Raw genomic sequence first — 11,899 nt, forward strand, 5'->3', positions numbered from 1 at the left:
GAAAACATACCCCGAGCTGTTCAGGTATTACAACCACAACTTCGGGATGAAGTTTTCTTTAAGGGGAAAGGCTGTAATGTCCCAGGTTTAGAGACGATCGAGGGGTAGATTTTAGAAAGGGATGTGCATTGCATAGTAAATTCTGGGGAAATTTCGCGCTTTTAAACAAAAGCCGTATCGAAGGGGGACAAGTTTCTCTCTCGACACCTTACGGGGTTAGGGTTTCGAGAGTGCGACAAACTTGCATCTCACTTCACTAGCTTAGGGTTTTGAGAAGAGAGGGGAGAGTTTGCTTGATTGAATTCTAAATGATATGACATGGTTGAAATCAAACCAAGGTTGAATTTGAATTTCAAATTCAAACATTAAATAATTACCTTAAATAATTCAATTGAGGAAATTCATTAAGTATATAAACAATAATAAACAAGATGAACAATTATTAAAGTAAAGCTCCTTAGAGAAAACTTTGAGCTTTATTGATCATCACACACATTACAATGTCATTACAATATTCATAAGTGAAATAAAAGAATAATACAACACATTACATAAATGGGCGAGAATAGAAGAAAGGAAAATAAAGAAAAATTACAAGTTAATATCCTAGTCTAAATTCTACAAGATCATCTTCACTTGATCTTGTATATGATGAATTCCATGTCCATTTTGCTCAATTGATGATCCCCGCACAAATCAAAGCCAAAAACAGAATTAAGCCAAGTGGCAAAGCCACTTGGCAGAGTTAACAAATAAAGCAAATGGAGGGGATATGATCAGGCTGCCGAGCTGATCCTCTCCAAAGCCAAGTTCACGGGATCCGGTACACACACACACACAAGCGGCACACACGGCGAGTGTGCATGCTCAACACCAAGCCATCGGGTGTGCATGTGGCACGACACACACTCACACATCATCGGTGAGTCACCAAAGTGACAAGCGAGGAGCTGTCGACCGGGGATGCAAGAGAGCACCATATAAAACCTTTTCGAGCCAAACCCTAGTCATTTGTTCATCCATCGACAGAGCAGCGGTGGTAAGTTCATCGAGAACAGCCAAGAACATCAAGAACGGATGAACAGCTAGAGCCGTTGCATCTATTTCCACTCACCGAGAAAATAAACCAAGAGATCAAGCTTGCAAGGAGGAGCGAGGGCAAGCCAAGAACTCAACCAACAGCTGAATCCTCTACACCAACAAACCATCTAGGAGCTGGAGTGAGGTATAAACCAAATCAACCCGAGCAAAACCAAGTTTTGCTCATAAATAAGCATACAATGCATCACAGGAGCACGTAAGGGTAGAAAACCCTGTTTGTGTCATCATCCAGCTACAAGGCCAATTGGTGCAAGCAAATATGGGTAAAGACTCTAGGAAATCAGCCTATGGGAACATCAGTCATGCAAAACAGTGCATAACTGAAGAAATCCAGCAAAAGATGAAGTCCTAATCTAGCCTAGCCCACACACTTAGCACCTATAGCTATTCAGGCCATCAGACTTGGACAAATCATTGTCTATTTTGATTTCAACATCAAGAGCTACTGGCAATCCAATCAATGGATCACCCAGAAAAGCATTTGGTGAGCCACAGCAAGCCAACAAGAGGGGAGCTACCCTGGGGCAGCATATGACTACTGCCAGGGTCACCTCAAACCCTAAAAACAGCCAAACCGTCAAGCCAAGCACAACTATCATCACCCAGAATGGGTTCAAAGTGGAGCTAGGGTCCCCAACTAATTTGGCATCCCTCTAGCTCAATTAAACAATTATAAGAGTCATCACTTCAAGCAGTTCATCTCATTTATCCAATAAACAAGGATAAGCTTTACAGATAAATGAAAGAGATAGATCACCTATAACTGGAACACTTACTCATGATCTAACTGATCACTGGAAGCAACGAGCAATTGCTTGAGTCAACCACGAGCACACACCGAGCACAAGGCCCGGTGATGCACAATCACCGAATAAGCCGGACGGACATAGCCGATAAATAAAGCAAGCATTGATCAAGCAGCTGTTGATCACCGGATCACCAGAAGCTTGATAAAGCATGCTAGAACCCAATTCTAGCATTATCTTGACCATATGAAATAACCGGACACATTACTTAAGGAATTGCATCACAGATAATCAATCAATGACCTTATAATTGTATCCAGAAGCACATCAAAGGTTTGATGAACCACTGGATCATAATAAACAAATAAACCACTTAGTGCTCATCCTTTAATCATACCAGCAAGTCAACACCAATGCTCAGATGAGCATGCTCATGAATTTGAGCACAAGAATTAGCCACGATGAGCTCAGGCACTTGTAATTATGCAAGAACTATACACTATAATCAAGCCATGGCAATTTAAATGAACACACTTGAGGATCTGGCAGGATTCTCAACAAGAACAAAGGCACAGGAGTGGAATTAAACAAGCAATACTAGCACAGTAAGTGCTTAGGCTAGAAATTCTTACACAGAGATAGCAATAGCAACAGCATGCGCACATCAACAGCAAGCATCGCCACAGCAAGCACAGCTAGCTAGGCGCAGCAGCAGCGCAGCAGCACGGCAGGCATCTCCACGAGGTGGAGTAGCCGTGGCCAGAACTAGAGGATGGAGAAGAAGGAAGGTAAAGAAAGAGAGAGAGAGAGAGAGAGAGAGAGGGAGGCGCACATACCCGGGGTCGAGCTGATAGGCACGGCCATGGCGGCCATGGCGGCACACGCCAGAGCGCGGCGGTGCCAAGCCCAGCCAGGCCATGGCGGCACCATGGCATCACCCGCACCACGGCGGCGAAGCCAGGGCGGAGTCCAAGCACCAGGAGCGCCAGGAACGGCGGGATCGAGCGGATCCCGTAACCCTAGCACCAGACGGGGACGAGACCGTGAGCAGCAGGTCGCCCGCGTCAGATCGACGCGGATAGGATTGACCGCCGTCGTGTGGCGCGTTGATTGCAATCCATGGCGGGGGCCAAGCCCGGCGAATCTCGCCGGAATCGAGCGGCGACGGCGGAGGCGACGCAGGTCGCCAGAACAGGTTAGGGTTAGGGTTCAGTCGCGCGAGGAGAGGGGAGAGGAAGAATGGGCCGACCGAGCCCAAAGGGTGGCTCGGGTGCGACCTAACCGTTGGGCCACCCTGACAGGTGGGGCCCAAGGGCATTTAGGTCATTTCCTAAATTCCAAAAAAAATGCAGAAACTATGAATAATCATAGAAAATTAATAATAGCTCTAAAAAATAATTAAAAATATGAAAATAGATCAACATAAAATTCTCTATCTAAATAAATTATCAAAGAGAATTTTTGAAGACAATTAAAAATGAGTCTTAATTTGAGGAGTTAAATAATCACTTAAATCACACATATAATTTTCAATAATAAAAATAAGTCCATTAATGCCTTTGGACTTCAAAACACCTTGACAACATCTCAAGGTTGTATTCACCCTAAATCAAGTATCCCTAAGATGTTCTTAGTATTTAACCTCTCATACAAATAACAACGACATCGGAAGGGGGGAAACAAACCCTAAAACTGGAATCATGCATTATTGCTTCTTTAACCATTGCCCTTATCGGACAATGATGCTATTTTTCAGAACAAGAGGACAAGGGTCAGTCCATACCTTCAAACTGCAAAAGTTTGCAGTGTTCAGGCAAGTTCATCACTTGCTCATGTCATTTGAAGTATTTTTATCAAATTACTTGCAAAGTATTATGGTTATCACTTTTGCACAAAAATCAAAACCACTACTTTCACAACTATGAATATGACTATGTGGTGGGCAATGGAACCATGGATTGTGTTGATATGGTGGAGGTTCCATTGCACGGGTTTATATCCATCTAGGATTAAACAACAAATGTCGCCAGTGATTCTTGTGCCGTAATAACCGTGTTAACCATAATATCCGGAGTGGGACGGAATAGTCAAAAGTGTTTCCACCTCTCGTTCATCAACGGATGCGCTTTACCGTAGACACTTGTATCTGTCAGGGCAAGCGGTTGGCTGGGGAAGCCTTAAGTCCCCACGGCATAGTCCGTAGACACTTGTCGCTTGAAGTGCAAGCGGTTGGTCAGGAAGCCTTAAGTCCCCACGGTATTGCGGTCTATGAGGGATTGTAAGGTGTCCGGAATGGTCTATCCATGATGATAGGGGAAGGCATATGAATGCCCGGAACGGTCTCATCATGGATATAGGGGAGGACAATCTTACAAAAGGGTGGGTGTTCGAGGTAGCGGAGGAACATGATTGGCTAGACCTTATACCGGGCCTCACACCGAAGGAAGTGTGGACGGGAAAGCTGCCCGGTTGGCACCAAGGTTAAGATCTCTTATGGGTAAAGCAACACACCTCTCGCGAGTGTAAAGAACTCGTGACCTGTCACTCCCTGTTCCGGGATTGAGGAACTGCGAACGCGGCCGGAAAGGAGCTCCATGAAGTTCTAGTAAACCGGTGAAGGCTGACGGACATAGCTCTTTGAAATAAAAGCAATCTCTTGAAGAAATGTTTACCAAAACTTGCATTGGTATTAGACTTTCCGGTCTAATATCGTAGCTAGTGCATTAAACACCTCTTATCTATAATGAACTTGTTGAGTACGCTCGTACTCATACCACTCTTAAATCCCATGCTTAGATTGTCTGAACCGTCTGGAGGAGGACTACGACAACAATGAAGGAGCCGAGGTTATCGGTTATGATGCACCTGACCTCTCAGGAGGAGTTGAAGGCGTAGACTACATCATCGTCTACGGATCCGGGAGGCTTCCGGGAGAAGAACAAGCCTAGAGATATCTGAGGAGTAGTAGTAGCCGAGCAGCACAAACTCTTACCATGTAGCTGCTCGATTAAATAAATGTTTTGTTTAATGAGACAATGGTATTGTAAGTTGAGTTGGGTTCACCTCGAACCCAGGAGATATCCTCTTAGGACCCAAGAGGAGCTCCGAGACGACTTGTGTATGTGTAATGTAATAATATGTGAATGAGTTATGGACCTTGCTATGTTCTGTTGTACTACTCTGAGGGATGTGATATTTGCGGAATGGTACTTCGCGAATGTTATATCAACGACTGGCATACTACAACATGCAGTGGTATGCAGGGTCACCACAGGAGATCACATAAGTAAAACTCACTTGACTAGCATAATGACATCTAGATTACAAGCATCATCATATGAATCTCAATCATGTAAGGCAGCTCATGAGATTATTGTATTGAAGTACATAGGAGAGAGATGAACCACATAGCTACCGGTACAGCCCCGAGCCTCGATGGAGAACTACTCCTCCTCATGGGAGACAACGAGCGTTGATGAAGATGGCGGTGGAGATGGCAGCGGTGTCGATGGAGAAGCCTTCCGGGGCACTTCCCCGTTCCGGCGGCGTGCCGGAACGGAGACTCCGTCCCCCGGATCTTGGCTTCGCGATGGCGGCGGCTCGGGAAGGTTTTCTCGTATCGTGGTTTTTCGCATCGGGGTTTTCGCGACGGAGGCTTTAAATAGGCGGAAGGGCAGCCTCGGAGGGGGCCTGGGGGGCCCACACCATAGGGCGGCGCGGCCCCCCTCTGGCCGCGCCAGGGTGTGGTGTGGGGCCCCCAGGGCTTCCCTCTGGCGGCTCTCGAGTGTTCTGGATGGTTCCGGGAAAAATAGGAACCTCGGTCTTGATTTCGTCCGATTCCGAGAATATTTCGTTACTAGGATTTCTGGAACCAAAAACAGCAGAAAACAACGAATCGGCACTTCGGCATCTTGTTAATAGGTTAGTTCCAGAAAATGCACGAATATGACATAAAGTGTGCATAAAACATGTAGGTATCATCAATAATATGGCATAGAACATAAGAAATTATCGATACGTCGGAGACGTATCAATCATCCTACTTTCTTCTGATCCATAGAACCATAATTAGCAATTAAATACTTGCCATGTCCACATAAAATATAGGAGCCCTATTATCCATAATTCAGTATTCCATGTATGCACACCTATCTTACCTAGATGATCAAGTAGGATCAACCAAGTCTAAACCCTAGCTCCTATTCCCAACACCATCATCCTTAACCATCCTTAATTGGCATCACACCACTATGATGAACCCCAATAGCATCTATACCTAATATTTATCATTACATGGTCATAGTCCACTAAACCCTACTAGTGTGAGATACTTATGAACCATCCTATTAGGAACCAATCATTCTCTACTTAGAGATCCAATAGCTAATACAATACAAACTCAACCTTAATTGTTACACTTCTTATTATTTAAGAAGTATGTTCTTCAAAAGTTATTCTTTTGAAGAAAATAAAGAATCATCATCAATCCTGCCTAATAGGACCATAGCCAACAACCAGCTATCACCAGCATGGTATACCAACCTGGATAGCAACTATTTATAATAAATTGCTCAAGATGCCTAGGCTTAACTCAACCTTACAAGCCCTTGGTATTGATGAATCCAACCTTGTTTGGATCCATCTAATATCTACTCCAGAGCCAATTGGAACATAGTTAACCATAGAACCCACCAACCTAATTATCATACTTGTTCTTTATTAAGAACATGTTCTTGAAAAGTTATTCTTTTGAAGTATATGATAATTAATCATTAACCATGCCATATAGTGTTAAAACTAACCACTGTTCTTTACTTGTTAACATTATGCCAATGATCATTCTTTGTGTGCTCAATTGATTACTATGCCTTATTATCTACCTGTTTATAATACCAAGTAATCACACCCGAATAAGAACCTTGTATGTGAATCACTCTAAAAGTGCAACACACCCTAAACCAATCATTACTACTCACTACTCCTAAATCATCGGGGTTAGGTCACGCTTAGAGCGATTGCATCTCATAATTATGCATTATTGCATCCTTTCCAATCTTTTAAACATCGTCCTTACCGGACGATGATGCTATTTCAGAATTTGGAGTTATTACGTATCGAAGACCTTGCCTGCATAATCTTGCAGTCAAGAAAGGCAAGTTCATCACTTGCTCATGTCATTTGAGTATTTTTACCAAATTACTTGCAAAGTACTATGTTTATCACTATCGCATGAAAAGTAAAACCACTATTTTCATAACTATGAATATGACTATGTGGTGGGCAATGGAACCATGGATTGTGTTGATATGGTGGAGGTTCCATTGCACGGGTTTATATCCATCTAGGATTAAACAACAAATGTCGTCCGATGATTCTTGTGTCGTAATACCCGTGTTAACCATAAGATCCGGAGTGGGACGGAGTAGTCAAAAGTGTTTCCACCTCTCGTTCATCAACGGATGCGCTTTACCGTAGTACACTTGTAATCCAAGGGGGCAAGCGGTGAGGCTGGGGAGCCCTAAGTCCCCACGGTAGAGACTATAGTACACTTGTCGCCCGAGGAGCAAGCGGTGAGGCTGGGGAGTCCTAAGTCCCCACGGTATTGCGGTCTATGATGGGTTGCAGCTGCCGGCGTAGGAATGTATGGTAGAGCCCTGCATTGACGTCGTGGTCGGGGTCCACCCTGAAATCTATGGGAATAATGGGACCGGCGTGGACCCAGGGTCGGGGTTTGCAACAAAGGGTGGGTGTTCGAGGTAGCGGAGGAACATGATTGGCTAGACCTTATACCGGGCCTCACACCATAGGAAGTGTGGACGGGAACAATTGCCCGGTTGGCACCAAGGTTAAGATCTCTTATGGGTAAAGCAACACACCTCTGCAGAGTGTAATGAATCGTGACCTGTCACTCCCTTTTCCGGGTTTGGAACTGCGAACGCTGCTGGAAAGGAACTCCATGAAGTTCTAGTAAACCGGTGAAGGCTGACGGACATAGTTCTTCTGAATAAAAGCAACCTTTTGAAGAAATGGTTATGAAAACCTGCATTGGTATTAGACTTTCTGGTCTAATGCTGTTGCTAGTGCATTAAACACCTCTTTCCTATAATGAACTTGTTGAGTACGCTCGTACTCATCCCACTCTTAAATCCCCTGCTTAGATATGGAGCCCACGATGGAGAATCTACAGTGCAACTCGAAGACCGAGGAGTCAACAACTACTTCAAGAGACGAGAACCCGACAAAAGAGACAATCACCACATCCAAGAAGGAGAAAACCTAGTTTAGCCATAGAAGGGAACTAGCTTCCTAAATCTAGCTCCTACTTAGCTAGAATCTATTCTTAGCCCTATAGCTAGTTAAATACTCTACAAATAGAGTCCGTGATAAGACTAGACTACGAGTCGTTCTTCTGGAGTTATCTGAAGTTTTACCTCATTGTAAAGTAGGAGGCTCGTGATGATCTTATGTAACGTAGTCCGTGTGTAATTCTATAGACATGCCTTGGACCCGCATATGTTTCGTTGTACCACTCGAGCGATATAATACTAGTGGAACGGTGTTTCATTGGTGTTATATCAGACTTGCATACTACACCATGAAGTGGTATGCTGGGTCACCACAGTTGGTATCAGAGCAAATGCTTTGACCCTAGGATTAAAATCCTTTAAAGGAGACCCATAGGATTGGTAGTGTCTATAGGAAGTTATCTTAGATAAAACCAAATAGTTTTGATGACTTGAGATGGATATTCACTTGGGAATAATCCTGACACACTTGAGTCGAACCTTCTTACTTATCTTTGATTAGTGAAGTTAGTTAGCTAATTCCAAACATGTAGAACACCATTAAGTCCTTAAAACAATAGATGAGTAGACCATAATTTGTATACAATACATGGTAGTCCAAAGAAAGGATACAACCATAAGGAAGATATCTTATTGGAAGATGTGTACCAACACTTGTTATAGTTAAGTAAGAGTTATCCAGACCTGTAATAGGAGTGATATCAAGTAATGAAGATATATGTATAAGAAAAATATCCTATTAGAAGGTGTAAACCAATACAAGTAATGGGTAAGTAAATTATCCAAACTTGTGCAACAACTGATACTAAGTGAAAAATATAAGTTATATGAGGTAGTATAGATCAGGATGAGTCAATCATGGGAAGTAAGGAAGAGAGATAGAAATAAAATGTGTCTACTTACATGGTAGAGTTGTTAATCATATATGATTCACCTGAGAATCATTATGTGATGGATTAGAACATCATAAATATTTAGGAGGAGAACAATAAGAAGCCAGTTGTTCAACAATAGTGCAAGAATTGTGTTTCAAAACCATGGGAAGTGTGCCAAGCACATCATGACCATAGTCTTATGATACAAACACTTGGAAGTATAGGACCTATATTCCAATAGTTATGTGTATATAGTAGCCACATTAGAACAAATGATATCATGGGAGACAGTCCTCAACAACATAGAAGTTAAGCTAATACTTCCAAAGAAAATTAGGTTAACCTTAACCATCCCAAACCACTTTGTTTCAAGTTTATCTCATTGCAAATGTGCAATTAAGGTAAAGGTTGAGACAAATAGTATTATGCCAAGTATTCGTGCTAAGTATCACGACATGAACCTATATTATGTGGTGTTATATACTACACATCTCAGCCTGATATTTAGAGATGTCTTACTCAACTATTATATTCAGGCTTATGATGGTGTGTATTATAAACACAAAGCTGAATGTTCTTGGATTTTATTGGATTTTCATTGATTGACTAGATCCATACATGAAGTTTGACTTTGGTATGCAAATGCATGTTGCAATATCAATTTCTTACTTGGTGCTATAGATCTAGAGGGTAATGGTATTCGTGTGAGGAAGTGATGAATTCTGAAGATTCCGAAGACAAGATGAAGGTTCATCAGAGAAAGGAAGTAAAGTTGTGGGAAGTAACCACAATACTCTGAAGGAAGTACAATCAGAAACTCATGCTTACCTCAACAGAGGAGTACTTTAGTACATAAGAAGCATGGAGGTGAGAAATCTGATGATTATGGTGAAGTAGAAGTAGAACCATAGTCACTATAGAAGAGGGAATGCATGGGAAATCACTTAGGATACTATATTCATAGTGTCAGCTAGTGGTTTTTTGCAAAATAAACCCTGAAGGAAGAAAGATAACCTATGAAACCATAGCAGATATAAGAAGACCATAGTTGAAATCAGAAGACCACAATTGATATAGGATCAATACTGCGAGATAGAGTAGAAGATGTCTCGTCCAGTTAATTAGAACCTATAATAGAATCCATTTTTAGATAACAAATAGCCACAGTTGGTATCAAATAACTTACACTGATATCAAATAAACCACAGTTGGTATAAGAAAAACCACAACTGGTAGAACAAATAAATTTTTTTTCCAGTCAAATAATTAAGACCTATAAACATTTAGTCAAAGGATTCATATTGGATGTCCACGATTGAGTGGATACACCACAAAGATTCTTCACAAAACTTTAGAGGAATATAAATCATAAACAAGACCTAGATCAATATTCTAATCATAAGTCCAATGGTTGGAAGAAAAGGAGTTGAAGAATATAAGTAAACTCTAAGGGGTAGAGTAAAGACTGAGTTGGATGTACACTAACTCAATATTTTTAGTAAGATAGATGAAGAAGGTGTGAACTGAGAGGAAGTTCGATCTTATTTTCATAAGATTTAACACTACTTTCAGAAGGATGTCAGACCAGAAGTCGAGGTTCATACCTCGAGGAAGTAAGAAATGGACTATAACTCAAGAAAGTGAGAAATATTTACTCAGAAGTACTTAAGCTCAAGTAAGCTAAGTATAATGAAGTTGGACGAAGGAAATACCGTAGACCAATAAAGCCAAGAGGGTCAAAGAATGAAGAAGATTGAACATACCAATATCAAAGACTAATAGAATGATTCCTTTCATGGAACCTAAAGAACACAAAATAGTTATAGGTATCAACTATAAACCATGATTGGATAGACTAAATGAGTCTAATCTATTCTTAAGGAAACAAACCATCAAGACCATTTCATGCTAAGTACCTTACCAAGTACCATTATTGTAGTTTTGGTAGTAAGGGAAAACAAAGACTTATTTTACCAATTAGGAGTATATTATCAATTTAGTCTTCAGTTAAGACTAGCAGCACCAGAAGAAGTTCCATCACTGAACCTTCAATGAGAAAGGAAACAAGCCTATAGAGTTGAAAGAAATCAAATAATTAAAGTTAGAAGCCATGGCTCAGAGACAGGTATTATTAGATTCCAGAGAAAAATCATAGAACTGGAGTAAGAAACTAATATTCAGAGACAAATACTACTGGATTCCAGGAAGAATCTGGACAAGGGAAAATATTCAATCATATCTAGTGAGATCACTACGGAGTTCGAGAAAAAGTGTAGTTTATACAAGTCAGATCCACACTCCAAAACGTGAGAGAGATCAAACTTCGAGGACGAAGTTTAGTTTAAGGGGTAGAGACTGTAATATCCCAGGTATTGGGGTTACAAAAATAGAGGAAACAGATGTGTGCATTGCATTCATGCATAGAAAATCTGGGGAATTTTCACGCTTTAAAGTAAAACAGTCACAGTAACTGAAGTTTCACTTGACCTTGGTGGAATTGAAGTAGCTCATCAAGTCAAGCGATATAAACCTCAATGTGACTTTGCCAAAACTTTGTTTTGGGTAGAGATGATTTGATCTAAGGGGTTAGATCAAACGGAACTAATAATCAACACAACAACACTTTACTCAATGATCAATTGCTTGATCTTATTAAAGATCATAACATGGTAATCTTTGCCATAACATATGAACATCTATTTAACTATAAATCAAGTCACAATAAAATGGAGAACTAATCTAGACTTATCTTTTCGATGTCTTAAACTAATCCTTGATTCTACCATGAACCTCATGGTATTCATATTACTTCATTCTTGGAAACATAACAAGGAGATCCACTCTAGAAATATACATATCCTTCTATATTCCA

This window comes from Lolium rigidum, chromosome 1 (genome assembly GCF_022539505.1).
Source record: "Lolium rigidum isolate FL_2022 chromosome 1, APGP_CSIRO_Lrig_0.1, whole genome shotgun sequence".
Classification (NCBI taxonomy): domain Eukaryota; kingdom Viridiplantae; phylum Streptophyta; class Magnoliopsida; order Poales; family Poaceae; genus Lolium; species Lolium rigidum.